The sequence below is a fragment of the Neopelma chrysocephalum genome, unplaced genomic scaffold, assembly GCF_003984885.1.
Source record: "Neopelma chrysocephalum unplaced genomic scaffold, ASM398488v2 Primary Assembly neopelma1_101, whole genome shotgun sequence".
NCBI classification, from domain to species: Eukaryota; Metazoa; Chordata; class Aves; order Passeriformes; family Pipridae; genus Neopelma; species Neopelma chrysocephalum.
The window spans coordinates 167716-174843 of NW_020897764.1; the positions used below are offsets into that span (position 1 = coordinate 167716).

The 7128-nt window shown below is 50.0% G+C and overlaps 1 long non-coding RNA gene across 1 annotated transcript in view; it reads left to right on the forward strand.

Moving 5' to 3' along the window:
- Window positions 1-4060, forward strand: part of LOC113973446 — an 11383-nt gene extending 7323 nt beyond the window's left edge. Inside the window, exon 3 of the long non-coding RNA XR_003536216.1 lies at window positions 3945-4060. This is a non-coding gene — a long non-coding RNA (uncharacterized LOC113973446). The remainder of the gene's footprint in view (window positions 1-3944) is intronic.
- Window positions 4061-7128: the final 3068 nt, after the last annotated feature.

The following is a 7128-nucleotide window of genomic DNA, read 5'->3' on the forward strand; positions in this document are numbered from 1 at the left end:
TCCCTGCTTTCCCTCATCCCAGCTCCAGGAGAAGCTGCAACAGGATGTTCTTTGCTCCTTTTTGAAGCAAGGGAAAAAAACCCCCAGCATTTTCCCCTCCTTTGAATATATATATATATATATATATTTAATATTTTTTCCAATCACTGCCAGCTCTTGGCAGCCGAGGGAAAACACGGTGCTGCCAGAACTTCTGCTCTTATGTCTGGTTTTTCCATGTTTTTTCTGGGAAGATCATGCCAAGCCCTTGCTGCTATTGTCTCTTCAACAGGGGGGATGTGCCAACAGCTTTTCCAGCCTCTCCAAGGAGTTTTATGGAGGGATCTGTGATGATATTGTGTCCTGTGCCCTTCCTTGTTGTTTTCCAAATCTCTGTTTTGCCAGGACCACTTGTTGGAATTCCCAACCGAGTTATCCCGTGGCCATTGCTCTGGTCAAGGCTGTTCTTACACCATGGAGAGGGATCCATGCTGGAGCAGCTTATTCCTGAAGGACTGACCCCATGGAAAGGGATCCACTCTGGAGAAATCTGTTCCTGAAGAACTGACCCTATGGAAAGGGATCCATGCTGGAGAAATCTGTTCCTGAAGGACTGACCCCGTGGAAAGGGATCCATGCTGGAGAAATCTGTTCCTGAAGGACTGGCCCTATGGAAAGGGATCCATGCTGGAACAGTTCCTGAAGAACTTCAGCCCATGGGAAGGCCCCACGTTGGAGAATTCCTGAAGAACTGCAGCCCATGGGAAGGCCTCATGTTGGAGCAGTTCCTAAAGAACTTCAGCCCATGGGAAGGCCCCATGTTGGAGAAGTTCATGGAAAGCTGTTCCCTGTGGGAGACCCCCCCACGCTGGAGCAGGGGAAGAGTGTGAGGAGGAAGGAGCAGCAGAGACAAGATGTGATGAACCACAGCCCCCATTCCCCATCCCCCTGCACTGCTCAGGGAGAGCAGGGAGAGAGATTGGGAATGAACTTGAGCCTGGGAAGAAGGAAGAAGTGGAAGGAAAGTGTTTTCAAGACTTATTTTTATTTTCTCATTATCCTGCTTTCATTTCATTGGTAATAAATTAAATTCATTTCCCCAGGTTGGGTCTTTTCCAGCCCTGACAGTGACAGGTGGATGATCTCTCCCTGCCCTGATCTCATCCCAGGAGCTCTTTGTTAAATGGTGGAATCCTTTCCAGCTTTTTAAATGTTGGAGTCCTTTCCTCCTTGCACGACCTGCAGTGGAGATGCCACGCAAGGGACACCAGAACCTGAGGATCCTCTTCTCTGGCCCGTCCTCTCCCATGGTTCTGATGACATCCATGAGTAAAGAGCTCAGTTTTCCTTGGCAATGGCAGCGCCTTCCCACTTCTCCAAGGAGCTCAGCTCATCCAGACTCACCAAATGCCTACGTGAGGGCGTCAGATCCAGGTCACTGCTGGGAACCCGAGCTGGGGAGAACCCTCAGGTGAACCTGCTGAGCTCAGGTGAACCCGCTCTCCTCAGATGAGTCCTGCTCACCTCGGATGAATCCTGCTGACCTCAGACAAACCTGCTTACCTCAGATAAGTCCTGCTCACCTCAGATGACCCCTGCTGACCTCAGATGACCCCTTCTCACCTCAGATGAGTCCTGCTGAGCTCAGATGAATCCTGCTCACCTCAGATAAACCTGTTCACCTCAGATAAATCCTGCTGACCTTAGATTAATCCTGCTTCCCTCAGATGACCCCTGCTCACCTCAGATGAATTCTACTGAGCTCAGATGAACCTGCTCACCTCAGATGAACTTCAGATGAATCCTGCTGAGCTCAGGTGAACCCGCTCTCCTCAGATGAAACCTGCTCACCTCAGATGAATCCTGCTGACCTTGGGTGAACCTGCTGACCTCAGATGACCCTTACTCACCTCAGATGAATCCTGCTGACCTCAGATGAGTCTTGCTGACCTCAGATGAATCCTGCTGACCTCAGATCAACCTGCTGACCTCAGATGAATCCTGCTGACCTCAGATAACCCCTATTCACCTCAGATGAATTCTACTGACCTCAGATGACCCTTGCTCATCTCAATTGAATCCTACTCACCTCAGATGACCCCTGCTGACCTCAGATGAACCTACTGACCTCAGATGACCCCTTCTCACCTCAGATGACCCCTGCTGATCTCAGATGCATTCTACTGACCTCAGATGACTCCTGCTCACCTCAGATGACTCCTGCTCACCTCAAATGAATCCTGTTCCCCTCAGATGAATCCTGCTCACCTCAGATGACCCCTGCTGACATCAGATGAACTTCACTCAGCTCCCCTCCCCTCTCCGTGTGCTCTGACTGTTTATTTTCAAGCTCCCGGAGGTCCCACCCCTCCCTTCCCTCCTCCGGATCCTCCACACCGACACCGTTCCTTTGGCAGCAGAGGGCACTGCCCCCTTCCTAATTTTTTTTTTTTCCCCCGCACTCCTCCCGTCCCTCCCGCCGCTCCAGAGGCTGGATCAGCTCTCGGTAAGTGGTGCTGTCTGTCTGAGCTCCCGAGGCTTGGATTTGTCTTGGCTCCCGGCTCTGACATGCCTGGGAAGGGCAAGGAAAGGAAATGGGTGGGAGCTCCCATCTAACCACGAACTCGTCCTCTCCCCCCCTCCTCCTTTTCTTTCTCTCCCCATCCCCTTTCCCTCCCCCAGCCCAGCCAGAGGAAGGATCGTGCTTCGTCGCTTGGAATCGCTCTGGAACTTCGGCTGGGAATTTTTTTCCCCTTTTCTTTTCCCTTTCAAAGGAAACACGCGGCGAGTTTCTCCCGTTCCCACGTGCTCCCGACAAAAGGGGGGGTGTAATTCCAGCGGGCAGAGAGTGTAAGTGTGTGGTGAGCAGTGGGATGCACTCGTGAGCAGGCAGGAATTCCACACCACTACCAAATATCCATATGTTTTATTTGCACTTCCTGAAGATTCCAGCACAGGGGGGTTGTTTTATGATTTAAAAATTAATCTCTCCTACTGTCCCTGACCAGCCTGGTCTGGTGGAAGGTGTCCCCAGTGGAATGAGATGATCCATCAGGTCCCTTCCCACCAAAGCCTATGATTCTATGGTTTATTTTTTGGACTTTTTAAGTTAAAGGCGCATCCTGACAAGTGATGAGTCCCCTTTAAGAATCTTAATTTTTAACCATCCTTCCTTTAATCTGCCAGCCTTTAATCAAGATTTTTATGGAACTAGATGGTCTTTGAGGTCCCTTCCAATCCAAACCATTCCATGATTATGGATTATACTTGCTGGGGAGTTTCCAACACCGTGCTTTGATGCCAAAGGTGATGCACAACTGTTGTTGTGCCTCTGGAATAGGATCCATCACCTTCCCAGGCTGCCAGGGATCAGAGCTGTGCCTGGGCACCACCACAGCAGTTCCACAGGGAAACAGAGGGTGAGTGAGGGGTTACACAGGGGTTACACAGGGGTCTGTACCTGTTGGACACCTCCAAAAAACCTATTTTAAGGGTCTTGTGCCATCAACAGCAGCACTGATGGGCTGTCACCGGAGGCAACCCTCTTGTTTTATTGTTAAATACAGATAATTGTTGATTCTGCCGCTGTCCCTACCCCATCCCCACCCTCTGGATATAGGAAAGGGTGCAAAGGAGTGGGAAGGTGGAAGCTGAGAGGGTCCTGTGGGCCTCGGGGCTTCCCAAGAATCCCTGCCTGGCCCCACACACAAGCAGCAGGTGTTGATGGGAGATGTGTCCCCCTCTTGCAGCCACCCCCACTGAGGGGCATCCCCTGCCAGCTTTGCTCTGGTGATTAGAGAACCAGCCTTGTGTTCCCTGGAGTCTCCAGCACAGGAAGGATGTAGAAATGTTGGAGCAAATCCAGTGGAAGCCACAAAAAATGGTTAGAAGGATGTGGCCCCCTCTGCTCTGAGGAAAGGCTGAATTTGGATTGTTCAGCCTGGGGAAGAAGAGGGTTTGGGAAGACCTTAGAGCTCCTTCCAGTGCTTAAAGGGGCTTCAGGAGAGCTGGAGAGGGACTTGGGACAAGGGATGGAGGGACAGGACACAGGGAATGGCTTCCCAATGCCAGAGAGCAGGGTGAGATGGGATATAGGGAAGGAATTCCTGGCTGTGAGGGTGGGGAGGCCCTGGCACAGGATGCCCAGAGAAGCTGTGGCTGCCCCTGGATCCCTGGAAGTGTCCAAGGCCAGGTTGGAGCAACCTGGGCTGGTGGAAGGTGTCCCTGCCCATGGCAGGAGGGGTGGGATGAGATGATCTTTAAGATCCCTCCCAACTCAAACTGTCCCAGGGCTCTGTGGCTCTGTGGCCCAGGACACTGAGCCCCAGCAGCTCGTGTTGCTCTTGCACCCTTGGCTCGTACAAAGTGCCCACACTGAACTTTGTCTCCAGAGGGAAAATGGCTCATCCCTGTTGTTCCAGGTGTCCTCAGGAGGAGCTGATGCTCCTCTCTGCAGGCTCTGAGCCACCACATCATCAGGAGGTGAACACTCAGAGCCCTGTTTGAAAAACAAAACACTCCCCAGCCCCATTTTGCCTTTAAACTCCTACAAAGCAGAGAATTTTATTTTTTGTTACCTTGGCTCTCCGGGAGCGTTTGACAGCCAGTGCTTCACCCGACCTGCTGCCCTCTGTCCTTTGAAGGCCCCTCAGCAGACAGGGAAATCTGGGAAGCAGCTGGGCTGTGGTTTTTGATTTTTGTTTTGCACCCTACAGATGCTGAGGTGGAGGGGGAGGAACGAGACACACGCGGGAAGGAAGAAACAAATATGCAAAATAACTTCCCCTCGGTTTGGAAAAGGAAACTGTGGAAAACCAACAGCCTGAGAGCACAACTTGTGGCTTTTGGGGAGAAGAATGCAAACAAGCACTTTCTCATCCTGTTTCTGCCATTCCAAGCCCTTGTGTGAAATAACGTAACAACAACAGCTCTGCCCAGTGGCTGGGATTTGCCAATTGGGAGCTTTCTGCACCTACCCCGGGGCTCAGAAAGAGGGAAAGTCTGCAAAACATCCCGGCTTGGAGCGCAGAATCCCCGACAAACAGCGATCTCACTCGCGGGGACAATCTGATTAACTGAGTGTTACTTATTGTTCCAACACCATGGCAATGTCTCCGGGGGGAATACAAATCACTTGGAGCAAGGACACAGAGCCAGCTGAGCAGGTACCAGGAATGTGGGAGTTGCTCGTTACTCGCCCAGGGGGAAGAGCCGGTGCTTGTTTTTTTAATTACATTTTTATTCTCCTCTACTCATCACCCCCCCCCCCCCCCCCACACACACACACGCACCAGCCCCGGCTTTTTTCTGGTGGAACTAATGAGATCCAGCCCGATCCAGAAAACACTGAGCACATCAGGGAAGTTTTCCATTGGCTCCGGGAACCAGGTGGGACCTTCGTGCTGGCAAATCCCCGTCCCGACCAAACCCCGGCGGGCACGAACGTGCTGAAGTCAGTGAGGGCTTCTCATCTATCACTTGTTTTATTAATATTGCTCTGTCTGCAGGTCCTGCCTCTCCAAAAACACATCTTTTATTTCACTGCCTCTCATCAGAGGCAACGTGTGAGTGCTGATTTGCCCGGGCTGAGGAGCAGATCCAGCTCTTTTTCATTGTTGTCTTTTCTCCCTCACTCCTTTTTTTTTTCTTTTTTTTTTTTTTTTGTGGCAGCCTTGGAATTGCTGTAAGGTTTACAGTGCAGTAATAATCACCTCATTATTATTAATAACCATGGCAACAGAATGGAAATTAATCACTCTCCTTCTGTTTATCCCCATGGAGACGGAGCCAAAACAAACAGGGCTTATCCACGATGCCTGTTCCTAGAAATCACACACACTGAATAATTACCAACTTAATGAACCAGCAACTCCAGGCTGGGTTATCCTATGGAGAGGTCAGATATATTCTGTCAGGGATGTTTCCTCAGGTTGAAAATAGAGCAGGTGACAAATATCTTCAGGAATGTTGGTTGTTTTACGGGTTGGTTTTACTCTTCAGTTTGTCCTGGTGACTGACTGCTGAGACACATTGACAGAAATTGGGTTTATTCCCATTTAAAAATAAAAAAAATGGGGCTTGAGAGAAGGCTGGAGAGAGATTTTGGATAAGGGTTGAAGTGATAGGAAAAGGGGGAATAGTGTTAAACTGCTGGAGGGCTGGTTTAGAAAGAATATTAAGAAGGAATTGTTGTCTGGGAGGGTGGGGAGGCCCTGGCACAGGTTGCCCAGACAAGCTGTGGCTGGCCCTGGATCCCTGGAAGTGTCCAAGGCCAGGTTGGAGCAACCTGGGCTAGTGGAAGGTGTCCCTGCCCATGGCAAAGGTTGGAAACAGATGATCTCTAAGGTCCCTTCCAACCCAAACCATTCCAGAATTCCAAGCTGGGCTAGTGGAAGGTGTCCCTGCCCATACAGGGGGTGGCACTGGATGAGCTTTAAGGTCCCTTCCAACCCCAACCATTCCATGATTCTACAATGAATAGGTTTTAGCTGATCAGAGGTTGGAAGGGAGGCTTCAGAGAAATATAGATTCTGTGAACTTCTGAAAAAACACTCTAGAGGCAACATTTCTTCCCATATTCCAAGCACTGAAATAAAGTATCAGTCCAGCATTGAGGACAATATTTAGGAAGAGTGTGAACACAATACAGATTTTTTTTTTTTTTTCTCTTTGCAGTGCCATCCCCCTTGTTTGAGGATGTCACCCTCACACTCCTTTCCTATGCAAAGCAGTGAAATTCCACAACTCTCCTCCACGGGGAAAATCTCCCTTTTTTCCCCCTGTCATTCCTCATTCAGAATTCACTCGTTGCCTGTCCCCTCCCTGCCCTGACAATTCCTGGGTTTTATTTAGGCTGTCACCAAGAGATAATCTAAGCCTTGCATCTGCTTTTGCCTCCAGCTTAATGACACACACAGGGGACCACTTTCCAGGCTTTTCAAAGGAAAGAATTCCCCTCTCAGATGATCCTTCAAACCACTGATTCTGCTGACTCTTATCTGCAGATGCAGCAGCACAGATTAGAGCTGGTGAGGAAAGATGAGAGAGGCAGGGACATAATGATGATTAAAACCACAATCCTCAGCCAAGCCCTTTTATTTTTTGCAACAGGATCTGGTCAGACTTAAAACCCTCAGTGTAGTTGAAATC